The 22701-nt window shown below is 37.1% G+C and overlaps 1 long non-coding RNA gene across 1 annotated transcript in view; it reads right to left on the minus strand.

Moving 5' to 3' along the window:
• Nucleotides 1–22701, minus strand: part of LOC147841783 (uncharacterized) — a 751871-nt gene that overhangs the window by 544982 nt on the left and 184188 nt on the right. The window lies entirely within an intron of this gene.

Genomic DNA, 22701 nt, shown 5'->3' on the forward strand with positions numbered 1-22701 from the left:
ACTTTGCTGTCTGAATCCAAAACATACTCGATTATTTTCTCTAAGTGCACATTGACAGTTAATGATAAATTCGCTGCTTATGGTGAATGTTGCCATTCATGCAACATGAAGGTTGAATCAAGTATGGATTTAAATGAACTCAATTCACACTGATGATGGAAAACAAACCGAATAAGCGTACATTACTTTTCCAAGAACATTTTAAGTCAACTCCTCGACTTCATTACACACAGATGCGGTAACAGCATATCCCCCCTACTGTCACCTTATAGCCCTTAAAACTACATTACATTAGGTGAGCACGTGTCATCCAAAGAGACTGTAAACAGAGGACATTAGGACACATGGGCTTCAACATTTTCAATTAAATCATTTAAAACTAATGCAAATCCGATTCACTTTTATTCGAAATCAATTAAGGCCACCACACTTTTTTACAAACAGATTATTGAAGACGTTTTTCTCATCTTTAACCGATTACTCAGGACTAAATCAATCAGACACAGTGGTGCAGGCTGTCCGTGTGGTCCATTGGCACTTCTGTGATCCTAGAGATGGCATGTTTACAGTAAAAAAATAAGTTAAATTCACAAAACACTGCATTTATTCCTCTAAAATGGCTGTAAACAGATTTTATCCACTATTTTGTCACTCGCTGTGCAAACTCCTTGCCCTATAGTACTAGCTTGATCTTCGAATCTGAGTTAACCCCACACCCATTGCCTTAAGGCATACTAGTAATTGATATAGGATGTCAGGATCTTTAAAATCATTGTTATCGCCCCTGCCTCTCATGACGGTTACCATGGTTCGAACCATTTTTCCCACTTAGAACAGAGAAGTGAAAAATACAGTGGCATTCTGACCTGCATAGGAGCGAGGTTTAGAGGGGCGAGTGTAATGGAGACCAGCTGTACACTATAGAGACATTTAGGGTAGAAGCTATGATCTTCCGTGTCCTTGTTAGTGCACCCACTTTTGGTTTAAATCCCACTCTGAGTGGGGTAAGTAAAACCAAAGGGATTACATTGGTACCATGACCTGAATAGGTTCAGATTGGCAAGTGTAATGGAGGGCAGCTAGTATTCATTCTGCGGGCAAAGCTCAATAGGTGAACTCGAATCTGCAAGCTTTCACCTAAGCTTAAGTTTGCAAGTCTCCAATGCCAATCACACCATTTTGAGTTTCACTTGAACCCAGAGGAATTATGTTGGTGTAGTGGCAGTGAGGTTAAAGAGGATGAGGGTAACAGAGGCAGGCAATAGGCTGTGATCTTCTTGGTCCTTGTTAGTTCGCTTACTTCATATGCCAGAGACACTGGTTTGACTCACGTCCTGAATGGGGACGGAGTATGTTGGTGCCGTGACCCGGATGGGAGTGAGGTTATGTGGGATGAGGGTTACAGAGGCTTGCTAAAGCCTGTCCATCCCACAAAACTGTGAGTAATGCAGTAGGGGTTAAACGTTCAATTAAAGCAACTTAATTTAGTTTGTCTGTCATGATTCATATGCCCCACAATCACATCCAATACAAAAGGATCAAGGAAAAATAAGAACAAATGGTAATAATGATGTGCTAAAACTGATTTCTGTACATGCATTAAGCAATGAGTCGGCTTCATTTTGGATGTAAGACCACACATATTCATTGGATGATGGAAATAGCTAAACCTAACGTGAACAAGTTTACAGAACAATGCTCTCTCTCTCTCTTGAAGCCCTCAATTAGAGGAAAAGTTTGGGAATAAAGAAAGTAAAGGGAATCAGTGCATTTTAGGAAAGTGAAATGGGGACTCAAGTACGACTGTTGCCTACCTTAACGCAAGTCCTTCAGCTTTACTAGTGTCTTTCATCTTTGATGGATCATGCATGGATGAGAGGGAGCTTTCTGGATGGAGCTGGTAACCCACACAATAAGGTGATGGAACATCAAAGCTCGTACCACTCTGCAATTAGGCAGTTCAATCAACAGCCAAGGCTTATGGCTATAAAAGTAACGAAATGAAGCCAGAGCGAAAGCGTAACTCGTAAAAAGAAGAGCAGAAATTGTTCAAGCACATACTCTGGCAGTCATTCCCCAATTCCCACACCCCAGTAATTAGGAAACGTAATGGAGCAGTGCTCTCTCATGATGTCTAGACAAGAAATGAGATGCTTTCATCTCCTCTGTGCAGAACGTAGTTTTCTAGAACAGCATCTAGTTAGTGTGTGTTTCCTTTGCAGAGTCAGTTGATAATGTGTGAGAGTGCGCATGTGTGTGTGTGTGTGTGTGTGTGTTTGTGTCTCACATTCATTCTAGAAACAAGTAAACATTTGGGGACGCCTCATTCCATATGTAATCATGCAGAACATTGAACACATATATTGAACAATTACGATTTTTTTTCCAATGCATTTTTCCCCCAAATACAGCGTGGTTTAAGCTACACAGGACACTAAAAATACCAATCGCACCAGGTTGTACATATTGCTTTGAACCACCAATTTGTTTATAAGTAATGCATGCCACATAGATGATATTATGTTTATACAAAAATAACACCAGTGTATATTACTGTGTTTCATATGAATTACAGAAATCAGATGTTCGCTTGACGGCTTTCCCCCGCAATCATATACAATTTCGTTCAACATCAGATGTAATTGGACTAAACAAATGCAAAATAAGCGGTTAAAACTTAATCTGTTATATTCCAGTTTTAAAACACATCTTTTATTTACAGCTATGGTGTATCATTTCCTCCCGTCCCAACCAACCAAACAAACAAGGACTGTCAGACAACTTCAGTAGAGTATTAATACGATAAAGTTATTGCACAACACCTTGAAGCGATTCTCAGTTTACAGAATGCGTGAAAGAAACGTGCAATAACAGAAATTGTTCTGAATAGTTATTAAAGGGAACCATGAAATAATAATAGACAGAAAATGGCTTTGATCGTTGTTCTGTATCCGTCATGTCCAAGCAATGAAAACTAAAACTGAATTTGTGTTCCGCATGGAGGGGAAACATTGGGGGATCCAAATAAAGAAGTGAAATCCATTTCTTCTAAATGAACAAGAACAAAGACAGAAATCAGAACTGACTTTACAAAAGCAACACTTTGGCAGAATTTATGTAAAGCTCTAACTGGAAACCATTTGACTGCTTCCACATGAAGTCATTTTGAAATACATATTGTGCAACATACAGTATGTATGCTTAATTTGTATCCAGAGCTGCATATGACAAAAAAAAAGACAATTCAGTCAAAAAAGGATGAAAACACAGAGAATAAGCAACATTTTCAATCATTTTCCATAGACTTTTAGCCTCTTTAAAGGGTCATAGAGAAAACTTACACAAAAGAAATGATGTTTTATTATCAGAACACAAATGTTGAAGACCTCAAAAGCTTTAATTAACATCACCCGCTATGGTTTACTAGATTCCAATTAGGTGCCAAATTATAGAATTAAATAAGACTTTAGCACATCTATATTTGTGGCTGCAGGTTCGGAGTACACAATACAGGATAAGGCCTAATATGTTCTGTCGAGAACTTGACCTTACAGTAAACTCGTAACTTCCTTAGCTCGGACATCGTATCTGATAACGCATGTGGTTACAACAAACGTGGCATAAATATTTATATATTTATAGAGATATATATATATATATAACTGCATGTACTCAACTGCTTAATTTCCTAATTTGTTATATAACCAAACTCTCTGGCCTATACACCTATATTTATATTTTTCCCAAAATATTAAAAAGTACTTAATATAAAAATACAGAACAATTGTAAAAAAGGAACAAAACATTGAGCTTTATATGAAACCCATGCATGCTTCCCCACAATAACATACTATGTTCCACTTAAGCGAAATAACAAAAAACTGCCAGTAGGGGGAAGCGCAGCATCAGCCAACTGCTGTGGAACCGTTCCGTAAACATTAAAGTGGTCCATCTAGGTTTTTGTTTTTCCTTTAGTCTTTAGGCAGTGACACTCTGTGTGTTTTTCGAATTTGGTTGGAAATACAAAATAAACTGAAAAAACAATGGGATATAAAAGAACAATCTATAAAATATGGCTCTGAGCAAGTAGAAAAAGGTGTAATTTGAGGAATCCGTTGAACCTAGACTGGTATGAGCGGAAGGTCGGTCTGTGGCAGTTGTATGTTTCGGCTAATAAAAACCATATGTCATTGAGGCCACGCTCTTACGAAAACTGTCCAATCTAGTTTGTCATCCAGGTTTTAGCAGAGCTCACGGAAGCCCCTGCCGCATGCTGTTGGGTATGTTTTTTTTTTTCTTCTTTCTTTATTTCTTTTTATAAATACAAAAGCATGCTTACTACGTGCAGTCCCCTTACCCTTGCAGGCTAAGTTCAGGGATGGGATTTCGGAGCTCTACCAGTGCCGTCTACGTATGTAACTTATGTGGAGCACAGGCTGATAACAAGGAGAACACCTAACTGCAGAGCTGAGGAAAAAGTACACACATACAGATTCACTTCTATCACATTTTGTTTTTTTCTGAAAGAGAGGAAATTCTATTTGTTAGTCGATATCCTGTAAAGATTAGCATTACAATCCCCGTTCCCGTACAATCAGACAAAGATGAACCTACGGACAGATACATGCACACAATGGTGAGGTGCTGTACCTTTGATAAAAAGTACTCGTTAGTTAGCTTGGGCCTTTCATTTCGACGCATTAACAAGAGACTAGAGATGCCCAACGGGGTGCGACTTGGATGAGATGATGTGTAGGATGACCCTCCCTGCCCCCTTGAGAGCCAATCAGGTATTCTTAACTCAAAGCTATCGAATAAGTTTATTTTAGTTTGTTTTTATTCTGCTAATGGTCACTATAGCAGCCTTACATTTGTACATATAAAGTGACAGAACACCCAAAATGAGCCTAACAGCATTGTATGTATGACAAGAATGTACTGTAGTGTGTCTGAACTAATTAAAAACGTCCATTAGAGCATAAAATCATTTCAACTAAGAGAGTGTGTTGTTCAATCCACCTTAAAACAGCAAATTGAGAGAGGTTAAAAAAAGAGAGAGAGAGAAATCTATTCACACAGCAACTGCATGAACTGTTTCAGCAAAACAAAACAAAAATAAACTATGTAAATGAGAGTCCTGGGACAAATAACAAAAATGATTACAGCATTACACAAGAACAAAGACAATAATAATATAAAAATGAGAAAAATCACAACTGTATAAGAGATAAAAATGCCAGTGAGAGGCTGAGAGGGCGTTTGCCGCAGCGTCGCCCTCTAGTGTGTAAGTTAGGCCATGCGTCACATGGGCTGCTGCACAGCCGCATGTACTTACAGAGCGCTGCTGCTGCTGCTGCTGCTGCCAACACAGTGCAAGTCGAGAGGGGCAAGGAGATGGAGGACAGGAGAAAGGGATTGTGGTCGCCCAAATGGCTGCTGAACTGTAGGTGCTGCTGTCTCTCAGATGTGCATCAGCAGGGCTCCACCGGAGGAGTGGTGAACGGGTTTTAAAAAGACAACAACGGAACAAAAAAAAGATGACGATTTTAGGGTAGTTGCACTGGAGGATGATGGAAGAGTCACAAAGACATATCCTAGCTCTGAAGAGGTTTGGAAGAGAAGGGGAGCTCGAACTCTGCACAGCCTTCGTCTATCGTGGAGATGCGGGATTCCTCTTCGGAGATGGGTACAAACTCAGGGTGGGACATGAAGTTATGGATGGAGCTTCTGGATTCTGGCTTCTCTAGGCCCTCGTAAAGGGAGCTACGGAATGCGTTCACCACCTTAATCTGCAGCGAGGAGTAGGGAGGGAGAGAGAGAGAGAGAGAAAACAAAAAAAGGAATTAGTGGGATCGCACTGGCATGGAGTCCGCTTCAGGGCAGGATGCGCTGGATCTGGAGAACATTTCATTTCCACAATGGCACACAAGCTTCTTACGAAAAATCAAACAAATAAAAACCAACAGCACAGATCGCTGAACAGAGAAACACGAATGAATTCAAAACAAACCACAGCTGAGATGCCTATTTGGGGCAAGTGAATGAGGAAATCAGGCATAGCGTAAAACTGTAAGTGGGACACATCCATATCAATCACAAGCTTCAAGACGTTACTAACAAAAGGATCACAAGCACTGCAAGACGAGATGGACATGCAATTGATGCTTATATGAGCCAAACATGGCGGATGTGCAGTATTTATTTTATGAAGACCTATGATATATAGCAGATAGAATGATAAACTGCAACCACAGAATTCAATTCAATTCATCTTTATTTCTATAGCGATTTTACAATGTAGATCAGGGGTGTCAAACTTATTTTAGCTCAGGAGCCACATGGAGGAAAAACTATTCCCAAGTGGGCCGCACTGGTAAAATCATGGTATATGGTACATGGAATAACTTAAAAATGACAATTGTTTTTTTTGTTTTGTTTTAATATGATCAACATAAAGCTGGGGTCTGAGGACTACACAATCTCACGGCAATTCATAGCTTTTTGATTTAGTGGCTAATTTATATAAATTCGTATGATCTCATTCGTACAATTTAGTATGATTTGCTTATCCACCAATAATGGTTGGGTTTAGGGGTGTGGTTGGGTGCCACGTCTACTTTTTTATGTCATACATTTTTGTACGACTGAACTAGTGCACATTAGCGTTAAACTGACAAAACGTGAAATAGTTACGCTTCCTTGTGAGAACACCTAAGTGTGGTGCGGCAGGACATGGATGTGGTCTTTCTCTTTGAAAAGGGTGTCAAACTGACACTGATTAAGGCTTCTGGATCGAATGAAATTAACAGTTTGCCATTGCGCTATCCAATGGACACAATTGTAACAGCAGTTTCTTTTATAGAAAAATTGCATCTCATTTTTATATTTTACAGAATCATCTCACGGGCCGGATTAAACTTGTTTGCGGTCCTGATTTGGCCCGTGGGCCTTTTGTTTGACACCTCTGATGTAGATTGTGTCAAAGAAGCTTAAAATATACGTTCTAGTAAATTGAAACCGTGCCAATTCAGTTTTCAGAATTCAGTTTAGTTCACTTCAGTTCAGTGTGGATTAATTTTTACTGCTGAAAACACCGAAGAGCAAATCCATTGATGGGCAGCTCTATAAGTCCTCAACAGTGGAGAGGAACAAAAATAAATAAAAAAATCACAAAAAAAAAAAAAACATTCAAGTAAATGTGGTTTTATATTGAACTCTTTAAAAATAGTGTGGCAATCACATTACAATCATCGAGGAAATGCTGCAAGTTCAAGCTTTGTCTCTTTCAACTACAGAAAGAAGTAATCAGATTGACTGAATTCCTACAGGAAGCATTTAATGGCGCCTGAATTACCTGGCTATATAAGCAGTAATTGTGTAGAGCCCTAAAAGATTCCAATGTGTGTACAGTGCATCCCTGCCCATCCACTTTTCAGCAGTGCTGCTTCCAGAAAAGAAATTTTACTTTTCCTAAAGTCTTGGCTAAAGCATTATAAACCATGAAGCAAGCAGCTAAGAGGTGGATCACAGTGCAATATACGATATGAAGCATATTAGGGAAAGAACTACACTCTTATGAAGTATTATAAATGACAGAATTAATAGTATCACTTTATTTTGATGGCATCTTTAACACATTTTGTTGAATTTAAGTTACATTGCACCTACATGGCAACTATTTCTCAATAGATAATTAGTTGACTGTTAGGTTGGGGTTAGTGTAAGTCTTCAAATCAGCTAAATGTTGAAGGATCAGTATCAACAGATATTAAGCAAACAGTCTACTAATACTCAACTGAGAACTAATTGGCATGTAGTTGCAATGCAACTTTTAGTCAACACAATGTGCAACAGGGACCATCAAAATAAAATGTTACCGAATTAACAAATAAACATAAGAAATATAAAAGTATTTAAAGTTGCTGGTTGTAGCAATAGAAACAACAAGCTTGACTACAAAACATGCGCATACATTTCAGGTATTTTGAGAGTGCAGGAAACCGACTATTACATCATTTGCAATGCTTCAGTAGAAGTGAGTGCAGTTAAAGATCTCTTTCCCCCACACTTAGACACTGCACATTAGAGCTCACAATACTAAATACATGTTAATCTATAGGGTAATGTTGTGATTCACCTCATAGCTGGTTACTTCAATTTACGACTTCCGATACATTTTTTTCTATATTTAATAATAAATAGATACATTTTTAGGATTCCTGCTTTTGTAACCAGTTAAAGGGTGTTACAAATCAGGAAGAGAACCACTCTCAGAAGGTAGAAAGAAAACAGAGAAGATACTGTCAAATATGTAAAACAAACATGCATCTACACATGAAAACATTAGGATTCCATACTCCCATACATGACTTTTTACTGAGTATAATATATAAAGTGTTGCTGAATTGATCTGTTATTTATTAAAGGAACAGTTTATTCAAAAATGAAAACCATCCAGTAGTCTACAAACATTTGAACCATCCTAGGTGTATATGTCTTTATTCTATCAGATATATCTCAGGCAACATCATTGCTTTGTAATGGCGGTGCATGATGCTTGAGTTTTTGAAGATCTAAAAAGTACATCCATCATAAAATGTATCCATGCAAATCCACTGGGTTTGTGAATGCCTTCTGAAGTAATGGGTTTTTATAAGAAAAATATTTAAAACGGAATAAAATATTATGAGAGAGTTGCCAAAGACACATCACATAGGAGCTGAAAGCTAAGGTGAGGATTTACAACAGTAGCTTCATATAAAATAATTCATCTTGCTTGAATGTATGTATGCAATTTGTAGAAGCCATTGATAACAGTTCATGTATGGATTGCTTTGATGATGGATGGAGTTAATTTAAAAGTGAGAAAAGCCAGGACATCACATAGGATAAGCATAATTGTGTCATCTAAGGCACAGGTGTCAAACTTTGTTCCTGGAGGGCCACAGCGCTGCACAGTTCCAACCCTAATTAAACACTCCTGATCAAACTAATTGAGTGCTTTAGGCTTGTTTGATGCGTACAGGTTGGTGTGTTAAAGCAGAGATGGATATCAACTCTGCAGGGCTGTGGCCCTCTAGGAATTGAGTTTGATACCCCTGATCTAAGAGAATAAAGGTAACAACTAGGATTTCTGGAGACCTGGCGTTAAAGTATTTGGTTAATTTAAATTGAACCAAAAACAGGGTTGTGCAATGCTTTTGCATGGATAAGTTTGTTCTTTCAGAAGGAGATGCCCAAATAGGAAGCAACGTGCACACAGTATGACACAGGGCACAGGCATTAAAAAAATACTGTTTAATAAATAAACAAATAACTATGTGGAACAATCAACAAAAAACCCAGGGATATTTATTGCTTTTTCATACACAGTTCATTTTGTGATGCTGTCTTTAAAATACACGTACTAATTGTGTAAAGTTGATCGTTTTTGAAACTTGTTTTTCATTCCTTAATTTTCTTTTCAGCTTAGTCCTTTTATTAATCTGGTGTTGTCACAGGGGAATGAACCACCAACTTATCCAGCATATGTTTTTACGCAGCAGATGCCCTTAGAGAAGAGCAGGTATTTTTTTCTCATTACAATTTTTCACATATTGTTTATTCATTTTTGTAAAATATGATATTTTGTCCAGAACAATGTTAACTGTATTAGTCCAGCCCTGTAAAAAACACCCGTTTCCCATTGGGAAAATAAATTGTCCATCCCTTGTTTGTGTGAACTTTTCCTTAAAATGCACATTATGTAATTGTTGCTGCTAGAGGGTGCATATTCACAACAAACAAAAACAGTTTGAAATTGCCTTGACTGAGTGTGGAATCATTCGAGTTGTTGTCTTTATTACATCCTATGGGACTCATAGCGAAATCACGTTCATGGATAAGTTAAAGTATTCCAAATGTATTATTTTCTTACTATGAAGCTATTAACGTAAAATAAGCCTACTGAAGCATTTGCTGATGACAGATGAGCGCAATATAGTAAGAAAGCAGCAGAGCTTTTATTATGCATTGTATTATACAGTATGTAGTTTATAATAGTCACTTGTTTCCAGTTCTTGTGGTTGTGTTCATTTGGGGCTAAAGTAGAACTGTGTTTACATATTTACAACATGTTATAGGTTCTCTTCTAATGCTGTTGTGTGTTGTATATATATATATATATAAACACAAATCAAGGATGTGACATCATTAGCATGGTGAAAAATTACAAAATTCTTAGTTAAAATAGTTCTTCTAAACATTTAGGACTATACAGTTGAAGTCAGAATTATTAGCCCTTAGTTTTAGCCCAAATAAATGAGTTATTAGGCTGGCTTGTGTAGCAAGCCAGACTATTGTTATCCTATTTTTCTTCTGAGACTAAAAATTAAACTCTATCTCCTCCTAGAGCTTTCAAGCTATGACCACCAAACTCACACCAGACCTCCAAACTGGTCTGACTCGGGTTGCTATATCTTTTCCGACTGATCCGACTTTCGGTTTTCCGAAAAACGTCCCGGGACCATCGGAAAAATCCCATTGACTTAACATTGGACCAATCTTTGTGACCTCATAACTCTGCATCAGACTGTCCTACAGACTTCTAACTGGGCTCATTTAACTCAGACTACCTAACTGCCAATAACTGATGAGCTTTTAACTTTCTGGCCACACCCTAGCAACCACTTTTGGGACCCTAGAAACTGTCCCATAGACTTCCACTGCAAAAGACTCTCATTGACTTTACATTGGGTCAAACTTTGTGAGCTCATAACTCTACATGAAACTGTCGCACAGACTTTTAACTGGGCTCAATTAACTCAGACTACCAAACTACCAATAACTGATGAGCTTTTAACTTTCTAGCCACACCCCTAACAACCAGATACGGCACCCTAGCAACGATCCCATAGACTGCTATTATAGAGGTTCAGACTGATATCGTCATGCAGCAGTGTGATAGAGACATGTGTTGCTTTTAACTGTTCATACTGACAAGAAGCTTTGATACATCATCAGTCTAAACTGTCAATCAACTCCATAGCAACAAAACAGACTAACCTAGCAACGATTTAACAGCAGCTATATCTTAGTATCAGAACATCTTAGAGAAGCGGAGGTTGGCTTGTTTGACTCATGCTAGAACTCTATCTATCTATCTATCTATCTATCTATCTATCTATCTATCTATCTATCTATCTATCTATCTATCTATCTATCTATCTATCTATCTATCTATCTATCTATCTATCTATCTATCTATCTATCTATCTATCTATCTATCTATCTATCTATCTATCTATCTATCTATCTATCATGCTAATTAATGCTAGAATCACCTTTTCATACTTTTTAAAACTGTTTAAACTAAATAAACTATTATTATCAGGCTTTCACAAGCCTGCCTCAAAGTTTGTCCTCAAACTTTAAGAATCTAGTTATAAATGAGTTAGTAAAACTTTTATGTTTAAAAATGTTTTGAAAAAATCCCTCCGCTAAACAGAAATTGGAGAAAACAAAAACCCGAGAGGCTTATAATTCAGGGGGTCTACTAATTCTGACTTCAACTGAATATATAACACTGAAAATGGCTGTACGGTGGCTCAGTGGTTATCACTATTGCCTCGCGGCAAGAAAGTCGCTGGTCCAAGTTCCAGCTGGGCCAGTTGGCATTTCTGTGTAGAGTTTGCATGTTCTCCTGGTGTTCGCCTGGGTTTCCTCCAGATGCTCCGGTTTCCCCCACAGTCCTAAGACATGCACTATAGGTGAATTGAATCATTGAAATTGGCCGTAGTGTGTGTGTGTGTGTGTGTGTGTGTGTGTGTGTGTGTGTGAATGAGTGTGTTTGGGTGTTTCCCAATATTTGGGGTTGTGATTGAAAAGGCATCCACTGTGTAAAACATATACTGGAATAGTTGTTGGTTCATTCTGCTGTGGGGACCTCTGATATAGAGACTAAGCCAAAGGAAAATTAAATAATGAACTGAAACACTGAAAATATATTACACTGTTTTAGTGTTTTTTTGAAAGAAAACATGTTGTACCTTTAAGTACACACAGAGGCATGCACCCAGAGTTGAAGGGTTTGCTGCTTTACATGCAGGAACACCAACAGGACAGTTTGTCGGGTAGTTTTTTAGTAGTAAGCTCAGACAGACCTTCACCAGAAAAGCAATCTTTGACCAGTGCCATACGGTCAAGCTACACTTACCACTGCCCGAGGATACTATTTATTTGGGACTCGAGGTCAACTTGTATTTTGTGGGAAACACGTTTCCAGGTTTTGATGTTTACTTGGGGAAAATCCAAACAGTAAAGTGAAGAATGTTTCTGTTTTTGTGTTCCAAAATAAAACCCTCAGGAAAACAAGTAGTCAGTGCATTAAAATGCATAGCGTGTGCATCCAGTCCTTCCAAACATATGCTGTGAGACTCTCTGCGCGGTGTGGTGCAACGTCAGAAACGAGTCGTGCTCTCTTACAGTTTTATGGGTTCAGCCTTGAGAAAAACCATGCAAGACGAATGTGAATTGGTGTAACTCATTTTGCAAGGGTCTTTTCTCTACATGAAGCCCCTGGTAACAACAAATGTGTGAAGAAGCTCCTGCCCTGCCAGCTCAGCCAATCCACTGAGGCTTAGTCTGTTCAATCTCTGTTTATTTCTCAGGTTTACATTCTTGTACCATGCAGCTACGCCTGTCATGCTTTGTCTCCCAATATTCAGAAAAAGCCTTGCATGTAAAAACCAAGCTGCATGTCAGAGAGCTTAGTTGAGTTGTGATCACAGAAACAGATCTCACTGCATCTTTAAAGACAACTGAGAAATCGTCTTCGTTTTAATCAGTCAAATTATTTCTGCATTAGTTTAAAATAGCACAGATGAGGCAATGCACAACAAAGAAGGAAAAGGAGGGCATCAGAAGAACTGTAAAATGGATGTCTGCTAAGTGACTAAATTGTATCAGCCTGTGATAAATGTAGCAACAGCAGGCTGAAGTCATTTGTGAAGCATCTACTCCCTCTGCATAAATTCTCACAGAGCTTGAATCTGAATCACTAATTTGGCTGACTGCAAAGATGAGTATAGACTACATTCATATGGTACAAAATTATAAGTGTATAATCATATTGCTTGACTAATTATTTTCAACATATTTTAAGTTATTTAAAACATGTATCTATAGAACCAATATTAAATAAATATACCCAGCCTTATTGATTGATTGGTTGACATATCGAAGTAGTTCATACATGGTACAGTAGCTCAATGTAATGGCTGTAAAGGAAAAATTGAAGAAGTGTACAGTAGCACTCAGGGTTCAACTCTAATGATTTTTTTCTATTGGCCCTATCTGGCCAGTGGTTGATATTTTTACTTGCCCTGCCAAAATTTTCACTGGTACCACTCAAAAAAATAAATAAATAAAGAAGAAGAAATAGCTATTTCTTAGCCACATATTTTAAATAATGTGTCACAAATAACATCTGTGAATGTAGAATTTAGACACTTTAAAAATTTTAATAAATGTGTAAAATAAATGAGCAAAATTCTAAATTTTATGCAAATAAAAAGAGCAGTATGGAAAATGTGCTGATATTTTATTGCAGTTCTAAATTATTTAACAAAACGTGTCTGACTTGCCAAACTGAAGGCAACCTGTGCAAAACGACATTAGACAGCGACGTTTTCTTTTAACCCCATATAGTTTGATGTTGCCGCTATGTTGCCATCTCTTTGCTGTACTGGTTGTTATCAGATTACAAAAAAGAATGTGCTGACAGCATTTAATCAAATAAGAGGAACTAAAAAGCATGGTATTTACGACATCACAGAGAAGGTAGCCTTTAAAGGCTTAAAAGCACAAAGTGTTTCTCAAATCTAAGACTGTATTGGCAAGCAATTGACAAATAGTAGCATTAATAAAAAAATATAATAATAATTAAAAATAAATAAATAAAACTTTAGTGTCAAGGCAGCACTGGCCCAATCAGGCCAGTCACAATCCTGTCTACTTTCCCAAGCATCGCTCACGCTGGTCCTGGATCATTGGGCAGTCCTTATTGTTGAGCCCTGAGCACTGGAATCATTTTAACTATATAATTATAAGAGCTATTCATTTAACATTTTAATTAGAATAACTATACAAAAAAAAAGCATTAAAATGGTTAGGCACATCGTCCCGCCCTACCGATTTTGTACCATCCTGCCTCCTAGGGATGATGTGGTTCCTGCATTCAGTACAGGAATTTTATTTCAGTGCATATGTAGACAGAACGACTTCGAATGCAATACTTTTTACATGCAGAACAAAGTGACGGTCGCATCCATTTCACTCTGTTATTCCTACTTGTATTTGAGTGACCTCACATACTACACAGTAGCCTAAACTATAGCCACAGCTTATACTTGTCTGTATGACTAAAATTACAGAGAATTAAGCTCTTGAAGTCCTTTCCTTTTTTGAGCGTGTGAGCTGCTGACACACACATCAAGTTGTATTGATTGACACAGCAGCAACCATTATTATAAAATCAAATGTAGCCTTAAAATGATTTATTTATGATGAATAATAATCATATATACACGCACACAGTGGATATGGAAAGTATTCACCCTTAAACTTTTCCACTCTTTGTTATGCTGCAGCCATTTGCTAAAATCATTTAAGTTAATTTTTTTCCTCAATGTACACACAGCTGCAGTTTTTTTGTAATTGCTGGTAACAGAGACTGTAAGGGTCAGTATGTGCTCATATATGTTGCATTTATTGGATTATTTTATATAACTGCAGTTATAATAAAATACTGTTCATAGAAAGGTTAGTAATGAACATTTAAACAAGTATTTGTGCAGGGTTTCTACAGGTTTCATCAAGTCAAATTTAAGGCTTTTTAAGACCCTCTTAAGACCATAAAGAATGATATTTTAGACTTATACAAGGTTAAGATTTTTTTTCTAATGGCCCAGTATTATCACAAGGAATCGTGTAATTGTTTGTTTTTTTTCCCCTGACTAGGGAATTTAATTTGGGGAATTTGCAGTAAAATTTCTAACAGGTATTGTCAACTATCTCTTTGCAATAAAAAAAACTTACATTTAAAAACAAGGTTTTATTGAGATGTATTGTTGGTCATTGGATGAAAATAAGCCCAAATTGAGTAGCTTTACTTGGACAAAGCAAAATTAAGACCTGTTTTAATACCTAATAATAACAATTTAATACCTACAACACAATATGCCAGTGAATTTAAGACTTTTTAAGGCCTAAAATATAAGTTTTGAAAATTAAGACATTAAGACCCTGCAGAAACCCTGTTATGTGTATAAACCATCTGTTTTGTAAGAAGTGCTTCTCATACAATATGTGAAAGACTCTTACAGCTTTACTTTGACATTTCCTCGAGCGAGAATGACGTCGACTAAAACTTTCCATCGTACACCTCATCTACTGGTACCTTTTGGGCAACGAAACGCAACCCTGATAAAGGTAACCCAGACCGTACCGTACCACACAGTGGAAACAGGCCATAAGAGCACAGTGGCTTCCATAATCCTTAAATGGAAGATGTTTAAGACAACAAGAACCCTTCCTAGAGCTGGCCGCCTGGCCAAGCTAAGCTATCATCAGAAAAGACCCTTGCTGAGAGAGGAAAAAAACAACCCAAAGATCACTGTGGCTGAACTCCAGAGATGCAGTCGGAAGATTTGACTATTGGTTGTAATAAATCAAAAGGTTGCTTCTACCCGAGTAAAGGGTCTGAATACTTAGGACTATGTGATATTTCAGTATTTCTTTTTGAATAAATAATTATTATTGTTATTATTTTTATAATTTAAGTTTTGCATCTGTTCTCCCTAACGTAACAAAAAAGATAACCGATCATTGACTTTAACAATGACAACAACAGAATACATATCAAAGCATTCATTTTGAGTACTGCTACACCCCATACTCTATAAAGAGCTGTATCATTAATAACAGGCTTATGCTCTATTAAAAAAAAAGTCTGTTTTTTTTTTTTTTTTTTTTTTGTAATACATTTAATCTTCACTGGTCATCATTTTTTTATTTTATTTTGGGGCACGTCTTCAATATTTATGTGCGATTAAACGTGATTAATTAGTTTAACTATTCAGCAGGTTTTTAAATCGCTTTACAGCCCCAATATTTATATATACATTTTTCCATTTCAGGGTCCATAATGAATAGTATATAACACATCACAGATTAAACACAAAAATCTAGTCGACATTTTTAATGCACTGTTTGGCAGGACACAGCAGGACTACATCTGTCCATTTTCACACATCTAGTTCAGAAATAATTGAACCTAATTGAACCTTTAATTTGCTTCCAGCTGCCTGAATATTTGGATCTCTCCCCGCAATGGTTAAATGAACTCTTTGACCCAATGTCTGCCTAACGCGCGCGCATACACACACACCTTTAAGCATCTCATGTTAAATACACTGCTGATGCAACCTAAATAAGGAAGGCAGGAAAAACAGCCCGTGACTCATAGCTCCTTCTAGAATATCAATGAAGAGAGATGGAGAGCGAGTACATGTCAGAGCAGAAGACACAAGGTGTGATGAGGGGGCTGTAAACCAAAGGAGAGAGAGAAAGACAAAGAGAAAAGTGTGATTGAGTGTGTGAAAGCAGTTGTGAAAAAAGGGAAAGGGCTGGTGCTAAGAGAGCGAGTGAACCAGAAAATAGAGAAATGGCAAATACCATAAGAGTCCTTTGAAGGGTGTTGTGATCTTATGTGCATAATACTACGCAAAGTCCTTTCAAGTCATTTTACTTGGTGAACATCTTTGATATGCCCCACAGACATCCAAGTGCAGCTCCTATCTCTTTGAATGGGGAGACATCAAATTGTCTGAACCCATTTGCCAAGATCATGATTAAATTTCTATAAGTTTTAAGTTGATGAAATTCAAACCCTAATATCACTGAGGCAAGTATTTGCTAAGATTCAGCTCGTCGGCACATTTTGGCCCAATCCCAATTCTACTCCTTAGCTCTTCCCCTTACCCCTCGATTTGTGCGGTTACGTGAAAGGTTAGGGTGTCCCAATTTTCTTTAGCTTGAAGGTGTAGTGCTAAGGGGAAGGGCTAGATAGCCTTTCAAACTGAGATTTTTCAGGACCACACTTGAAACCAAGGGGTACGAAAATTTCACAGAATACACCATCTACAATGGCAACATGGCTGCACACGGAAGTCAGGAGATGCACAAATTAGTATTTCTTGTCATTATTCCAAATTTTTACAACAAACAAGCATATGTTTTAATATATATTTATAACCGCGTTCATGTTTTAACATCATGTTTTAAAATAAACACGCTAAAATAAAAACTTAAAGGTCTATAATCCATAATAACTTCTGTATAGTAGTCCAACAACATTCTGTCACTCGATGACACTCAAATACCCTGTCAGAAAAGTTTGGTGGCTGGGATTAAACTTTTTACAGTGTCTGGTATAATGTTAAAGTTGTTTTTGTGTGTTTGGATGATTATGGCCATAGATCAATATGGCCAGGGTGTAAATGCACAGAGCAGTAAGGATCTTATTGCCGCATTATATTGTTACGATGACATGATATCATTGCCTTAGGTGATTTCCTGAAGACAAATACCAAAAAATATTGCAACTGGAGTAACTACAGCAGTCGTGATCGTTGATCACATATGAAGCAAGAGATCGCAATGACATATGACGTTTGCAGGTGTTGTAAGGCTGTTTCATTTCTTAAGGGAAAATTTTAAAGCCCTTCCCCTTCACATTCTGTTTCAAGGGCCAAGGGGAAGGGGTAGGGGTGCAAAAATAAAATTGTGATTGCACCTTTCTGAACCCAAAGTGTTCATAACCATCAAGCAGTAGAAACCGTCATAATGAAATGTAGTTTCATTAGTAACTATCATGAACTAATAGTAATTACCAGTACCAGTAATTACCAGTTTACCACTACAGTAAACTATATATATATATATATACACACATATACTGTAGTAGTATATCAGCAGGCAGTAATGCACCAAAAAATGTGTTGTCGACCACCGAAAAACAGGAAGAAGAAGAAATCGTCGTTATCGCCAACATTTGGGTTTACTTTCATCGGCTAGACACTGGCCTCACAGTAGTAAATTTTCGAATAAATCGCGGGAGCGGTCGGTAACGGGTTTAATTTGGGACAGGAGAGGCTCACTCCCGACTCCCGAGCGAGCACGCGTATGTTTGTGTGTAAATGAAACAGCGCGAAGCTGTGTTTAGCTTGTTGGCTGCTGTGTGTGTATGTGTGTGTGTGCGCACGCGTGAATGTGTGCGCGTGTAAATGAGAGAGAGAGAGCTTTGCATGTGTGTGTGCTTGGGTGTGTGTGTGTGTGTGTGTGTGTGTGTGTTAGTGCGCGTGCGAAAGAGAGAGAGAGAGAGAGAGAGAGAGAGAGAGAGAGCTTTGTCTGTGTGTGTGTGCTTGGTGCTTATGTGTGTGTTCATACAGACAGCTTGTTAGGCTGTCTGGACTCTGTATAGCTGGTTGGTTTTCGGTTTTGTTCTCCCCCCTGCTCTTTAGCGGGATCGGGTGCGGCAGGTAGAAAACGGGGCGGGTCAGGCAGCGGGAAAACAAATGCTGAATGTAAGCGGGAGCGGTTGGGTTCAGGCTAAAACCTGGCGGGTGCGGGCGGGTTTCAAAATTTAGTCCCGCGCAGATCTCTACCTCTCAGCTATGCGATTGTTTGTGCCGTCACTTATTGCTCCCCGATCTGTAAATTCAGCTTGAGTGGACACTACTGTGCTACTTGCTTAAAATAATAGCTTCGTTCCTGAAAAGCTATTTTATTTAGAAAGTAGCGATGCTGTAGCTACACTATTGAAAAATGTAGTTAAGCTAGGAGCGTCACTACTGCCCAACACTTGATTGTATTTTATTTTAATATAAATAATACATTTTTATAGAACCTAAATGTATATGTATGCGATGGATTTTGTTTGTTGTCTAAAAAAAAAAAAAAAGAACAAGTGAAAAGTGAAAAGCTGTTTGTACTGCATGTTTCATATTTAACATGTTTAATGAAAACACCTTTGAGGAAAAATAAAAATAAAATAATAATTATAAAAATATTATTACGATATGACTGAGTTGACCAGGACACTTAATGATTCCAGATGAGATTCTAAATAAGACACCTAAAACAATTGCAAGAGCATGCCACCCAGAAGCACAGGATTATAAACTGCCAAATGACTTCCATCACATGTACCCTCTCCTAAGAGCTTTCTGAGTGGCTCCTTCATGAAGGGATTCAGTTGCTCACTTTTATTTGGAATGATCCTATGTGTGGTGTCCCCTTCAAAGGCACAAAAGCACCATTTGGAGTTAGTCCAGAGACAGAGGCAGAGAGAGAGAGAGAGAGAAAGAGGGGAAGAGTCGTGACGTGACTGAAGTACAGAACATGAGAGTGGAAAAAACAGGAAGAACCGCCAGCCGCCTGCATCTGTCTCTGCCTGGGGGTTCTTCAGACAGTGAACGTGCTGTGCAGGTCAACAACATAAAAGGCTGCTTGGCGATACATACACTATGTGGTAAAGACCAAGGTCAAAACAAGAACATATAAAAGTGCTATTGGCTAGTTTAGAAGATTGTGTCCTATAGTGTTTAACCATATTTGTTCAGTTTTCGATCTTCTATCGATCAGATGTTCAGATTTAAAGGCATAGTTCACCTAAAAAATAAAAATATTCAGCCTCAAGTGATTATAAACCTTTAATTGTCATGTCTTATTTAACACAAAAGAAGATATTTCGAAGAAACTGAAAAACTGTAACTAATGACATCCATACAGGACCCATGACAGGTTTTCAGCTTACTTCAAAACAGGGTTTCTGCAGGTTTCACCAAGTTAAATTTAAGTCTTTAAGACATTTTAAGACCATTATGAATGACATTTTAGACTCATATAGGGCCAAATGCTAAGGAGTTTTTCGAATGGCCCAGATGGAAAATATTTTTATTTGCCCCATCAAAAACCTTATTATAATTAAATAAGTTTAAAAATACAATAATAATTAAAAAAATATTTTAGAAATTTCTTAGCAAAGTATTTTAAATATTGAGTCAAAACAAGCAAGCTTGTTTGAAACAAACTTTTTTCAACAATTAAAAAAAAGGATAAATGTTTTTTTAAGTTTTAAAAACTATAATAAAGTAAATGTATGCACAACAGTCTGTCCAGGTCAAAAGTTTTATTGAGATGGATTGTTGGTGATTGTATGGATGTCATTGGCCAGATTGGGTAGCATAAAAGATGCTAAGAAGATAAAAGCGTTTAAAAAAGATTTTAAGACCTACAACACAATATTTCAGTAGATTTAGGACATTAAGACTTTTTAAGACCCCACAGATACCATGTCAAAATATCTTCTTTTGTGTTCAACTTAAGAAAGAAACTCAAGCAGGCTTGAATAAGTGAAGGATGAGTAAATGAAAGAACTTCCATTTTTGGGTGATAAATTCCTTTAACTCCTCATCCCAAGCTAAATGTGACATGTCAAATTCTGGGTCTCAAGAGTTTTTGTTTTATTACCAAACACAGTCTAAAGTGACAGAATCAAAAAATCAGACTATACCTGATACTACTCTGCTGCATTTTCCTTTAAACAGAATAAAGTGTGTACATCACTTCTAGAATCATTTGGTTAATAATTTCATGAGACATAATTTGCTAAACAAAAACTACAAATTCAATTATATGTATAAACGGAGTCAGATCACTTAGGAACATTTTTTTGTAAAATAACAACATGTACTTTAATTCTGCTTGTGTTTTATGGGATTTGCATTGATATTTACATATCATATTTAGTTGTTTTTGCTCATTAGAAACAACTGTCTGTGGGATTACAGCGCAAAACTAGCATCCTTAATGTCTTAATGACCAGCATTCCTGATGACTGAACTTTTTAGACCCCATATACCCAAAGATCTCTTTTTGCCAACCCTATTATGAGTAGACAATGCTGAATTTAAGTGTAAACAGGATCTGAAACATTCAGTCACAAAAGGCCATTAACGGCGGTCTACTGACCAAACGTGTTAGTTTTGGGTGGGGCATCTTGTGAGAACACACACCTCAAAACAAAGTTTTGTTTTGTATTGTTCCAGTGTATAAATACAAAACAGATTATAACCTGTGACACATCTCATTCATTTGCTTGCTTGTACCGTAAGCTATTTGTCATGGGTTCATTTATTCAACAGTACCTGTGCTGCAGACTGAAGACTCCCACAAAAGTGATATGACAATATATCAACTGGGTAAAAGACCTCAATGAAATCCAAACACATGCAGTTATTAGGGATGCAATTGAATGTTTGTTAACAAACAAAATTCATACTCAAATAAGGAACAGATTGTCTGTTTAGACTTGTATTTACACGAGTGTAAATCAAATGCCTAATCTGTATTTTAAAAGAAAAGTTTATGATTAAGAGTCAGGGTAAGGTGTTTATTATATCAATAAAGCAGAACTATTCTCATTTACACTCAATAGGGTATTATAACATACTGTTTTATAAAGTAGCCTTAATATTAAGTAAATATTTGACACTAATTACTTATAATATATAATAGTATCTCAACTAGGCATGGGACTATAACCATTTTCAAGGTATACCGCGGTTTGGAAAAGTCAAGGTTTTAAAACTAAAAATTTTCTGCTATAGCGTATAGCGTTTTTATTTACTTTTATTTTTAGGACAACAAGTATCTTCAGCAGAAAATACATACAAAGACGCCATTTTAAATTGTAATGAAATCACTGTTTTTGAAACAAATGAAGATGGCAGAAGTCGATTTATTTGAATTATTTAGCCTGAAATGTTTAGCTACTGTTCCAAAATATTTTAAATTTCTCAAAACAAAATATATTGTGTTTAAAAGGGAAAGAAGTTTTTGTTTTAACCCAGAGATTTAAAAATAATATATTTTAGAGCAGTAATTACAATACTGCAAAACGGTAATATTTTTATCCAAGGTTATCATACCGTCAGAATCTTACACCGGCCCATGCCTATTCTCAACACACTTTGTGCAAATAAAAACAAACTTTTTAACAATAGTGTAAGGATAACATTCAGTATTGAACACTTAGGATGCTTTCATACCCGTTTTGTTCCGAAACAGGGATTGTTACAATGTTGCTTTTTGTTGTTTGTGCGGTTCGCAAAGTTTCTAAATGAACCAAAAGAGCTAAAACAAGTCACGTACGAGTAAACCCTCCTCACATTGGTCAGAGTTTCACAGTTTATTTTGCAGAGTCCCGCTCTGCTGTCATGCATCCTTATTTTATTCATAATAGGAAAGCTGAGCTTTAATTTTTAACGATGACACGCATAGACATAGTCACCAGATATAAATCAAAGGTAACACTTTCTCATACACAGCTCTTGGCTAGAATTATGCATTATAGGCTTTACATTATAGAGATAAATAACAGATAAACCAAGACTGCAGTTCAGTTAATTTTTCTAACGGATAAACAACTCTCGTTAATAGTTTAGCATGCTTTCACTTTTGTATTTGACATTAAACATACATTTACCGGTAGGAATGACATCACTCCCTGCTCATAATCCCCTCTTTATATAGCTGGATATATGCCTATTACTTATCCATAATACACTGTGATATATCTTAGCCGGGCTCATATCGTTT

Source organism: Danio rerio, chromosome 11 (genome assembly GCF_052040795.2).
Source record: "Danio rerio strain M-AB ecotype USA chromosome 11, GRCz13ab, whole genome shotgun sequence".
Lineage (NCBI taxonomy): Eukaryota > Metazoa > Chordata > Actinopteri > Cypriniformes > Danionidae > Danio > Danio rerio.